Source organism: Microcebus murinus, chromosome 15 (genome assembly GCF_040939455.1).
Source record: "Microcebus murinus isolate Inina chromosome 15, M.murinus_Inina_mat1.0, whole genome shotgun sequence".
NCBI classification, from domain to species: domain Eukaryota; kingdom Metazoa; phylum Chordata; class Mammalia; order Primates; family Cheirogaleidae; genus Microcebus; species Microcebus murinus.
This window is the reverse complement of record NC_134118.1, coordinates 35,168,779-35,181,014: the sequence shown is the minus strand read 5'-3', so window position 1 is coordinate 35,181,014 and position 12,236 is coordinate 35,168,779. Positions and strand designations below refer to the sequence as shown.

The following is a 12,236-nucleotide window of genomic DNA, read 5'->3' as shown; positions in this document are numbered from 1 at the left end:
TCTATCAGTGGCACAGGGCAAAAGCCTGTCTGCGTGCATTCTCACTACTATATCCTGCATTTTCTCCTCCTTCCTGAACACCATCCTTCCCAGCTCCTTCTAAAAGCAAGAGCTTCTGAAACTGGACCCTCCTTTATATTCCTCCCACCTACCCTAAGTACCATGTGTCTCTCACCCTCAGACTGCCTATGTCATGTTCAAATGTATTTGATATGGCATGGACCTTAGAGAGTTCAAAATGAGAAAGTTAACACTAATAGATCTTTAAGATTAACTTCTCAAATATCTAGGTTCTAAGACTTTAGTAATAAAAATGCAAATTTAAAACACTTCTCTCATGTGTGAAATACATTCAGTCAGATCATTTCAAAATCACATTAATAATATCATCTCATTTGTCACCCAATGATTACTCCAATTTAAATATTATGATGGTTCCTGAGCTACATTTAATGTACAAGTTTAGTAAGAATAGCACTGAAACTCTATCCAAAAAAGGTTAATGGTTCTTGAGGAAAAACTTTCAAATGAGATCAATCTATAATTCATATATGATGAGCAGGGAAAATAAAATATATTGGCCTTTCCTTATATAGGCCATCATTATTTTTGTACATAACTTATTTCTTTGAACTATGGAAAAGTTAGAAAGCAAAGACTTAAGAGTTATGAGGGGGAAAGTTGGATGGAATAGAGCAAGAGAGCTGACCAGAAGCCCTTTGTACTCATCCAAACACATAGACAGCCAACACAACAAATGAACAAGTACAGTCTGATGAAAATAGCTAAAGGAGAGTGCCAGAGTACATCAAAGGAATAGCAGTCTCCCTGCAGAGCTCAGAAACTCAGCATGGACACATAGAGAAGGGAAGGAACCATTTGGCCTCCACCATCCCATCCCCCAGTCAGGATTAGCTGGGAACCAGGAGGGACGTCTCCCTGCAGGGAAAAGGTAAGCAGGAGAACCCCAGCTGCCCCTTCTGGGAACTCCTGAAGTCCTCACAGATATTAAACCCAATGAGGGAGTTGCCTGGAGTTCCCCTGGAAAAATGGTACTTTGGCAAAACGGAACACCTGTGCACCCCTGGGTGCAGCTGACATGGTACCATGCATCCTAAAGAAACAGAGCATAGCCTGAGCTGAGACACCTCACCCTTCAGGCCAAAGACCTGTTGTATTCTCCTTCCCTGGAACTAGACTAGCTCTCTAGGTTCTGAGCTGCTAACACAACCCCTTCTCTGGGGAATGGAGTCATCCGCAGGCTGCTGCCTGTTTGGGAGGCCAGCGACAAGAGAGGCAAAAAAAAAAAAAAAAAGCCTACAGCACCCAGTATTCCCAGGCGGTCTCCCATCCAAGTACTAACCAGGCCCGACCCTGCTTAGCTTCCGAGATCGGACGGGATCGGGCGCGTTCAGGGTGGTGTGGCCGTAGACGATAGCAGGCGCTCTTGGATGCCTCAAAAGGCTGAGCTGCGCCGCCCGCCCAGCCCTTCCCGGCGCCGCGCTCCAGCGCTGCCCCTGCGGCTCGGGTTCGCTGCCCCGGGCCGCTTGGCCGCTCGCCCAGGCAGGTTGCTCCCGCCCGCCCGATGCACTCGGTCACCGCCGGCCGCCGCGAAGCGCCTTCAGCCCCAGCGACCGCGGCGGCACTGTCCTGCTGCCCTGCGGGGCGCCAGGGCCTGGATCACCCGGGGCCCGGCCTTACAGCCCTCTCCCAAGCCTGGGCGCTCCGGCCCTCGTCCGCCCGACTCCCGTGATCCCAACAGACCCGGCCGGCCCAAGGCGGGCTACGGTCCGAGGCGTCAGCGCCCGGGACCCCGCGGCCCTGGCGTTCCCTTCCCCCCGGGCCCCAGGATGCCCACCCACCCGGCGCCGCCGGCCTGCCCAGAGGGCACCAGCTGGCCAGCCCCGCCGCTGTCCTTCTACAGAAGGCCCCTTGCCCCGCACACCCGCAGGCACCCTCCCCAGCCCCCGCCTCCAGGACCCTGCCGGGCCGTGGGCGCCGCTGCTCCCCCTCCCGGTGGCACTCGATAGAGCACCTGGTCCCGACCCGGGCTGGGAGAGGGACAGGCGCGCGCGCGCACAGACACGCGCGCACACACACACACACACACACACGGGCACACAGGCACACCACCGCCCCACACCCCAACGAGCAAACCCACACGCAGAGACAGACTTCCGGACATGCGGTCAGAGAGAGACGGCGTGAGCGAGAGAGGGCCCTTCCCCCACGCGAGGCCAGGGTGGGGAGGGTGCTCGCGGCTGGGCCAGGACAAGGAGGCAGGGCCACGGGGCTGGTCTGTCACCCAAAGGTCTGAGGACGTGCAGCCAGTGTAGGGGAGGCATGTTCTGCGCGGATTGCTGCCGGGCCTGCGTGCTGCAGCTCCCACGAGCCCAGAGCTGGGTCTCCTTGTTGCTCGGTTGGGTGGCGGGTGGTTGGATGGGCTGGGTGGTTGGTTGGTGGGTCCGTTGGTTTGGGGGTGTGTCTTGCGTTCGTTCTTTGGTCTGTTCTCGTGTGTCCTCTTTGGGCGGTTGGGCCGAGACTTGCTGAGTGTGCTGGGCTGTCTCTCGGGAGCCCTGGCGAGGAGCGAGCCCATCTCGAGGCCTGGGCCTGAGGCCTGGCTGTGTGGTGGAGCCCTCCGGCCTGGTGCGCACACGAAGTCGGAGTGCTGGGCGTCCCGGTGCACACGAACGGTTTTGCCCTCCGCTGGTCACCGCCTGGTGAAGGGAATGTCCAGGTGTGTGCCGGAAGAGACTCCAGACGTAGGGATACCACCAGCCCGGTGTGGGCCCGGGGGTTGGGGCGTGGCTGCGAGGTGGAAGGGCTGGGATGGTATTCTGCAGCATGGCGGTGCTGCAGTGGGACCCGAGGAGGCCAATGGAAAGGGGTCGGGGCCCGGGCCCAAGCCACAGCTGCATTCCACCATTCTGGAGTCCTGCTGCTGCTGCACCTGGCCTCACAGAGTCTGGAATAGCGCCATGTCCCAACATCCCAGGGTCTAGAGTCACCACAATGCAGTGCTTCATCCCCTGGGGCCTGAGTTTCCACTGTGCCCTATTGGCTCTGGTTCCTGAACTGCAGCTGTACTCCTGCTCCCTGTGCCCCAAATCTGTAGCACCCCTTCTTCCCCAGAGCCAGGCCAGTACTGTGCCCTGCCCTCCCCCAGGTAAGAATCACAAATACAACCTGCCCTCCTGGGCCTGAGCTGATGGGGGGTGCCTCATAGGCACAGACCCCGACTTTGTGGGCAATCTACATCCAACAGAGACTAAACCTGCACTGCAAGATCCAGGTGCCATAATAAGTTTGCAATACCCTGAGCCTGGGACTCTGGCTCCACAGCCATTCTGAGCACCTATGCCCTGGAAACCAGAACCACTGCATCTGTTTGTGGGTCATGTCAGATGTGACACCAGGAGTCACAGCCTCAGCTAAGACTCCCCACTGTGGGAAAAATGAGAACAGGAGGATCTAAAAGCCCTTGGCACTGAGGACGCTAACAGTCTATGTTCCCACCACTATTGCCACAGACTCCTACAGCCTAGGCCACTGAGGCACCCGCATTCATCACTGAGTTTGATTGCAGCTGGAAAAGCTGCATGAAAGCTATAAAACTACATATACTTGGAACCAAGGTCACTGTGCCCTTCCCAACCAGCACACTAAGACCTGCCTGCAGGTGAAAGTTTTCCCTGTGAAAGTCAGAGCATAAAATTGGGACAAGGTGATTGTTCCACCAGATGCTCAGACATCAATGCAGGGGAATGAAATATGAAAAAGCAAGGAAACACAACACCGCCATAAAGATGTTTGCACTCCCATATTCATTGCAATATTACTCACAATAGCCATGATATGGAAGTAACCTAGGTATCCATCAATGGATGAATGGATAAAGAAACTGTGATACACAGGGAAAGAGAGAGAGAAAGAAAGAGAGAAAGGCGGGAGGGAGAGAAAGAGAGGGAGAGAGAGGGGAATATTATTCAGATCTGAAAAAGAAAACAAGAAAAGAAAACTACAGGCTAATATCAATAAATCATACTTGATCATGATATCTAATCTTTTTGATGTGGTGTTGGATTTAGTTTCTTAATATTTTATTGAGGACTTTTTAAATTGAGGACACAGCTACATAAATGAACCTAGAGGACACTATGCTAAGTGAGATAAGGCAGACACAGAAAGAAAAATATTGCATGTTCTCACTTATATATGAAATCTTTTTTTTTTTAAAAAAAAAGGTCAAATATACAGAGATGGAGAATAAAACAGTGGTTATCAGGGCAGGGCAGGGTTGCCGGGAGAAGGAAGGAAATAAGGACATGCAAGTCAAAGAATACAAAGTAGCCACATCATACGATCAAAAGTCTAAACAATTTGAAAGAGCTAATATACAACATAAGGCTATAGTTAATAATATCAGTGTGTTGTATTCAGGATTTTTGCTAAATGAGTAGATTATATTAATAGTTGCTCTCGCCATGGGAGTGGGATAAAATGGGTAACTATGTGAAATGATGGACATGTTAATTTCTTCCACTACAGTAACTATTTTATTATTACAGTAACTATTTTATTATACGCAGTATATTTATCCCGTAACATCATGTTGTATACCTAAATACACACAGTACAATTTATTTTTAAAAAAAAAAGCCTGAAGGTATTATTTATAGAAATGAATAAAATAAAATTTTCTGGCATAAAAAACACCAGAAGTATTCTTATGTACAGTTGACCCATTAGCATTTTATAAAGGAATGTTTATGAGTTCACTTTATATTAGTGGCATACAGATTAATACAAGGCTTAAATAATCTTTAAAAATGGATTCCACTCTTCAATGTATCATTCATTCTCAAACATAAAATAAATTTGATTTGGTCTAATTATGAGGAAAATAAGAGATACTAGGAAAATTCAATTCCTAGAAAGCTTTAAAAAAAAAGGCACCCAGTTGCTAATTATGAATCATAAAGATCTCTTTTTCCAAATGAATTCTGTCTTCTCAACATGGGAGATAGAGAGAAATCACAGCAAGCCTGTAAGGAAGCACCTCTCTGAGCACAGAGGAAAGCCATGTTTCTCACCACCCCTGGAGAGCACTAACCAACCTTTAACCCCATCAACTTCTGCGTGTCCTCAAGCTGAGCCCTGGGTAGCCCTCTCCTCCTTCTAGCTGCTTCTCTCAATTCCCTGCCATTAGGCCGTTCAAAATTTCACAAAGGAAGAAGAAAAGGAAATGTTCCCACTGAGCAGAAGGAAATCACTTTGGACCCAAACTCAATTTCTATGGGTCTCTCACTGAGAAAATGTTCCAAATCCATAATTTATGCAAAATTGAAATCTTATGCATACTTGATATGCAGTAGATTGCCCAGTCAATTTCACATTTCAGCTAATGAGCATTTCTTTTAAAACAATCAAACCTAGCTTTGTAGGGCCAAAATGTTGGAGATTATTTTAGTAATCCCTTCTAAGCTTTTCATGCATTCTTCCTAAAACAAACTAAGTCTCCTTGAATAAGAACAGTTTCTGGCATACAACAAATGTTCAATAGTGTCAGCAATTATTATTATCTTGCTGAATTACTGAGAAACACTCTGGAATGCTGAAATTGGGACTAAACTCCCTAAGTGGGAACATGGTCTTGTTCAATGCTGTGACTTAGTGCTTACTTATTGCAACTATGAAAATTGTGGATGCTCAATAACTATTTGTTGAAAGGCACAGGGGTAAGGAGGGAGGGGAAAGAGAAATAGAAAGGGAAAAGAAGACAGGGAGGAAGGAAGGAAGTTAGCCAGTACTGACAGATGTAATTTCTGCACTGGCTGGAAGTTGAGAAGAAAAGTTAAGTTTAATTACAAGTCTGATTCTAAAAGGATTACAGAATCATCCAACCACCAGAGCCAACTTGTTCCTGAACATATCTCATCTGTGCAGTTTGGCCCAGGACATTTTATATTCCTGGAATGTTTCCTTCTTCCTTTCCAACTATTAACAATCTATCCATTCCTTGAGCCCAATGTCAATTGTACTTGCTCCATGAAATGTTTCCTTATCTTCCAAAGCAGAAGCAATCTCTTCCTGTCTCAAATACAAGAGTTATGGTATAGATGGATGCCACTTTTTGTCACCTGTACCCAGTTTTACTTTGCTAGTTATCTTTTCACAAATTTACTTTTGACCACCTCAAATAAAACATAAGCATCTCTGAGACAGAAACAATATTCTATTTTAGATCATGTGCAATGTAAGTTCCACATAATATCCCATTTCTCTCTGGTGTTGGAGACCTCCAGATGGCTCCAGAGCCACACACTCAACCTTTCTCCCACCTGCCCTGTGCCCCAGAAGGCTGACCTGCATTGATGGATTATGTCTTCTGGCTCTCTTGCCATCTCACTTCCTGTGAGTTAGGCCAGTGGGGAACCGGTGAGATTGGGGACTTCATTCCCCAGTTCCTTCCCTGCAGAAACCCAAGGGCAGCTGAGCGCCCCCAACAGGCAAAGGTCAGAGCCCCTATAAGGCAGCCCTCTGTCCTTCAGGTAACTGTGCCCTTTACTGGAAGCTTTGCATCTGTGACTAGCCCTAAAGTACTGCATTGATTTATAAAGTTTCCCACCCTTTAAGAAATAGAACTTTTCTTAAACTTTTCTCAAGTTATCCTAATTTGACTATACCCTCTGTTTCATGCTAAGAACTTGATAAATACCTCTGCTTTATGTTCCTTCTTGCATTTGATATCTGAAATAATCTTATTAATTTGTTAGTTTATTTACTGAGTTTTATATTCAGGACTCCTCCCTTACCCACCAAAAGTAACAATAAACTCCATATGGCAGGTATTTTGTCTTGTTCACCACTGTTACCCTCAGTTTCTAGAACACAGCCAGATAAAGAGGAAGCAGTCAATGAATATTTCTTGAATAAATAACAAATTCTACATATATATTCTAATTCAGAGTATTATCTCTATTTGTTTAAAATAAGATTTCAGGCCGGGCGCTGTGGCTCACGCCTGTAATCCTAGCTCTTGGGAGGCTGAGGCGGGCGGATTGCTCAAGGTCAGGAGTTCAAAACCAGCCTGAGCAAGAGCGAGACCCCGTCTCTACTATAAATAGAAAGAAATTAATTGGCCAACTGATATATATATATAAAATTAGCCGGGCATGGTGGCGCATGCCTGTAGTCCCAGCTACTCGGGAGGCTGAGGCAGAAGGATCACTCAAGCCCAGGAGTTTGAGGTTGCTGTGAGCTAGGCTGACGCCACGGCACTCACTCTAGCCTGGACAACAAAGTGAGACTCTGTCTCAAAAAAAAAAAAAAAATAAAATAAGATTTCAGAACAGGTTGGTTATTAGTCCACAGTTTCAAGATTTAGAATAAAGTGCTAACTCAGAACTTAAATCTAGTGTTTCTTTAAAACCAATCAAAACACAAAATGTTTAACACTGTACATTTTCCTCCTGAAGTTGAGTTTCTAACATTAACGGAGGCAAAGCAGAGAATTCCCAAAGAGTGTAATATAGAATGAAAACAAAAAGATATCTCCAAACAACTTTTGTTGTTTTTTGGTCAAGGGAACTATGATAACTGCCAAAAAATAAGGCTATAATTCAAGAAGCATTTCTGACATCATTGTACACTTGTTTCCCTATTCAAAACAAAAATTTATCACTCTTATTGAACTGCCATCCAACTGTAACCTCCCCATCTCCTGCTTAAAACTATGCTTCTAAAGTACTAAGACATTAATACCCACCAAGACAGAGGATAGACCTTTTCTTACATGAATACCTAAAGATTAACTTAGGTATTAAAGACAGAGAAAAGAAGCAAAGGAAAGGCTGAAAATGAGACCCCGCTCACCTCTTTCCTAAAAGGAATACTGTGGATTATGGGGAAAACAAAGATTGGACAGAGAAACAAGAGTAGTTTAGAGTGATCTGAGTCTGTGCTGGCAGTCACGCCACTTGGGGACGAAGCAACTCAGTAACGGAAGTACTCCCCCTCCCTGACAGCTGCTAACAGGGTGACTGCTGGGACTACAGTTCCCAGATGAGCTCACATTTGCCACACCCCTAACCCGCATAACAAGCTGTCCTCTTTAGCAGCTGTTCAATTGCCTAATACACGGCTACTTTCTTTGGCTAAAATCATTACCATTGACTTATCCTAGTGAGGACCATGAGAGACCTAAGGAAGCTGGTATTTGCAAATCAATAGATAAGGGAACTAAGCATAAAGATAAACATTTCCAGGAATTTGATAGTAATTTGAATGGTATTTCTAATCATTTAGTAAGACTCACTTCTAATTTTGTCCCTCAAATAGTGATGAAACATTTTATAATTTGTCTTGACCTCTATGTAATTGCATATATATTTAATTGGACCCAGTGACTCCTTTGCAACAGAACTTCCGAACTTCCTGCTCATTTTCAGGAGCCTCAAGTTTCCCAGAGGCCCAGGCGGCTCCTAGTTCCAGGGGATTTACTGTCTCTGGGGGTGCCACCACATTATGGCTAGAGACATTCCTACTCCCAAATCTGCTATTGAATGAGCTGGCATTTGTCAGACTTTCTCCTTACTCAGAGAAGCAACCAGAGGCATTGTGTAATTATTCAGATATTTATCACTGACTCCTGGTGGTGGTGTGTGTGTGGGGGGGGACCCAGAAAGTCCATGCGTTTAGCTAAAGATCTCAAGTAAGTCTGACTCTGGGTACTGGGGAGCTGGAACTGTGGTCTCTCCAGGTCCTGAGTGTCAGTAAGGTGGAGGAGAGGAAGGCTGTCGAGGGCCATGACCATGAGATCAGATTCAGGTCAAGGTGCAGCCAGGAATTAGCTCCAGAGTGCCGCCCCTCAATCGAATCCAAACTTTGCAGAAAAATCCCTTTGGATTCAGTCAAAAGGCCACACTCAAGGGTCCAGAAGGCCACAGGTTCCCCATCCTGTACCTCTTCCATTTTTTATTTCTATTTTTAATATTTTATTTTATATATAGTATCTATATTTTAAGTTCATAATTTTAAATTTCTATATTTTTATCTTATATCGGTATTCACATTTATACACTTACATTCACAATGCTTGCATATAGTTTATAAGGAAATGAACATATCCTGGAAACAAGTACTCAAACACTTTTATTACTAGGTATATTCAGCTCAACAAGTTCGAAGGCTGATGCTGAACAGAGATGGGCGCAGGGACAGAGACGGGGTGCTAAGTCCCCATCAGCCCTGTGCAGTGCCGGAGCACCTCTGGGCGCGGGGCGGGGAGGCGATTCCTGAGAGCAGGAATAGTTCGGGGACAGAGGACAGCCTGGGAGGAGGGTCCACCCCATTCACAGCGGAGGACGGTTACTGGCGGAGGACGGTGACTGCTGGGAGACAAGAGCACAGCTGCATCGGCCTGCGCTTCAATTTCTGCCAGAGGGACACAGTTGACCTCACAGTGCCGCCTCCAGGGTCATTAGCAGCTGGCAGGGCAGGGAGGCTGTGTTTATCCAACATCTTTTTTTCTTCCCCCAGGCCTCTGGCGCTGTTCCCCGCCCAGTGAGCAATGATTCTGCCTTCTCTTTCTAAGTCTTCAGCTCTTGTTCCACAGTTTCTGCCATCTGTCCCCCGCGCCGTCCAGGCCCTGGGTCCTGCTGAAGGCTACCATCTTTCCCCGAAAATAAGACAGGGTCTTATATTTATTTTTCCTCAAGAAGACACCCTAGGGCTTATGTTCCAGGGGATGTGTTATTTTTTTAAGTACGGTACAACAATCTACATTTATTCAAATATAGTTAAGTCGTCTTCTTCTGGAACACCATCATAACTCTCCAAACCCCGAATTCCATCTTGAATTTCTTGCCACTCTATTTCCTTTAGAACCATTGGCCCCAATCTCTCATGCCGAGCAATGGAGCGCTCATGGGGCAGATGAGAAGGGCTGCTCCTCTTCTTTACCACTCTGCGACAAAATGCATGGTTGTGCACATACGCTGCGTAGCCACGCCCATCACTAGGTCTTATTTTGGGGGTAGGGCTTGTATTGTGCAAATACTTAGAAATCCTGCTAGGGCTTATTTTATGAGTAGGTCTTATTTTCTGGGAAATACGGTACTGCCAACTCCAGCCCCAGCAGCAGACTTCGCACGCCTAACCCACGCCAGGGAGCCACTCTCCGGATTCCTGAGCACCAGCGTGGCACCATGGAAGGCGAAGTGGGGAAAAGCAAACCGAATAAACGCTTTATCAATGAGGCCGATTTCCCCGCGGGCAGCAACGCGGTTTCTGCGGCGTCGCTTCTGCACATCTGCGAGCTGGCGGCGTGGGGGAGGGAAGGGTCCGCTCCAGCTCCTCGCTGCACCTTCCTTGCACAGTCTTGGCGGAGGCTCACGTTTCCAGCCAGCCCCACTCATTTTATTTCCCAGATGTTTTTACACTCCAAGGCCAAAACTAACACGAAGACCCTGCTTCCCTGACAACCTCCCCCGCTGTCTGTCCCCTCGCCCCGCCCCCGTCACCCGAGCCCAGCTGCGGGAGGGGGTGGCGGGACCGAGCGGCACCGCCACAGGAGAGCACAGCCAGGGGCGGGGGTCGCCCTCTGTTAGAAGCCGTACTAACGGGGCTCGCATGGCTACAAACCACCTGTCACCACCTTAGTCCGGACGCGAGTGTGGGGCTTGTCAAGGAGAGGCGGGGGGACTCGGGGTCATTCTTCCCATTTACAGTGTGGACTCCCAGGTGCGCTGTGGGCACGTTTTTGACAGTTTAATGTTCAAGATTAGTAGCCCTTTCCAGACTTCCTTGGCCAAATTCAGGAACTATTTATATTCGAGCCAAAGCACCTTGTTATTACTCAACGGTTGTCTTAATTAATTCCCTCAGAGCAAGCCGTGGCCACCGTAAGCCGCTTCAAGGCAGGGACTGTGGGATGTTTTTGGACCGAACACAAGAAAAACCCACAAACATTAGTGGCCTAGCTAATCTGAACTGTTCTAGAAATCAAATTGTTCCATGCACCATTTGGAACATGCTTATGCTCAAAACAAAACATAATTATTCATTATATACCTGAAATTTTAATTTAACTGGACATCTTGTATTTTTATTTGTTAAATCTAACAGTCCTGCCATGATGGAGGGGGGGGAAGGGAAGGGAAGAGTGTCCTCCTCTTAGGAGAATCGGTGTTGTATTAGGGAGACCTTGAAAACAAAATAAAACAACTTCCTAACAGCAGAAACTAGACTTTCAATTCTCTTTCTATATTCTACCATCAGAACTGAATTATATGTTCTTTTCCCAACTTTCAGCAAATAAAATAAGTTAATAGAAAGAATTTTCTCGATTTTAAGCTTATCTTTTGCACTATTTTCCCTAAGCATCTCAGCTTTGCTTCTCTGCCAGCAAACACCAGTAGGTAGAGAAAAAGTGACCAATGTTAAAGGGTATTATAGGAAAAAGCACCTAACCATTCTTAGTTTGGAAGATTGCCTTTTTTCATGGACAATTGTTCTAATTTTTGTTACATTTATATTACATGGTTAAATTTTCTGGTGGTAAAATTTTTCCCAGTTAATAGGATAGTTTTAAATGCATGTGTATTTCATGGTTTTCTTCAAGTGACATAGTTACCAAAACAAATGTGACAACCACCAAAATAATCAAATGTATCCTTTTCATTTTACATATGTAGAATCTGAGGCTCAAAAACCCCCAAGAATGTACCTAAAGTTAAGCACATGGCCATGGTGTATGGACACTAAAGCCAAGAGTCTCCATACCCAAGTCAGTGCCTGATTAAGGACAGGACACGACTTTCGCATGGCAGAAGTCCCCCGCCAGGTGTCCCTAAGCTGAAAGTGCCTTTAATAGATTCACTGAGACTCTCTTTCCTCTTCCACAGTTTACGAAATGATGATTGTCTTACCGCTGCACCTAAAACATGAAGAAACATATCAAAGGAATTTAAAAACTATTTATTTAAAATGTTTATCATGGAAAAGTCAATATAACAAAATAAGAGCCTATGTATTTGCTATAAAAAATTGACACCAAATAACAGTTCTCCCCTTTAAGGTCCAGGCCCTTTTTTCAGTTAAGCATTTTGTAGTATCTCGGAGAATATCACAGAGAATCAGCATGAGTGTTGCACATGAATAGATGCTTCATATCTGACATTTTAAAACAAGGGCTAAATAAGCGTACATGTGTGTTCATGTGTACCCACACACAA

At 46.1% G+C, this 12,236-nt stretch overlaps 1 non-coding gene across 1 annotated transcript; it reads right to left on the bottom strand.

The window, feature by feature from the left end:
* Positions 1 to 1,314: 1,314 nt before the first annotated feature.
* On the bottom strand, positions 1,315 to 1,433 carry LOC142876419 (5S ribosomal RNA). Its single transcript, XR_012923320.1, has one exon. It is a non-coding gene; the product is annotated as a 5S ribosomal RNA (ribosomal RNA).
* Positions 1,434 to 12,236: the final 10,803 nt, after the last annotated feature.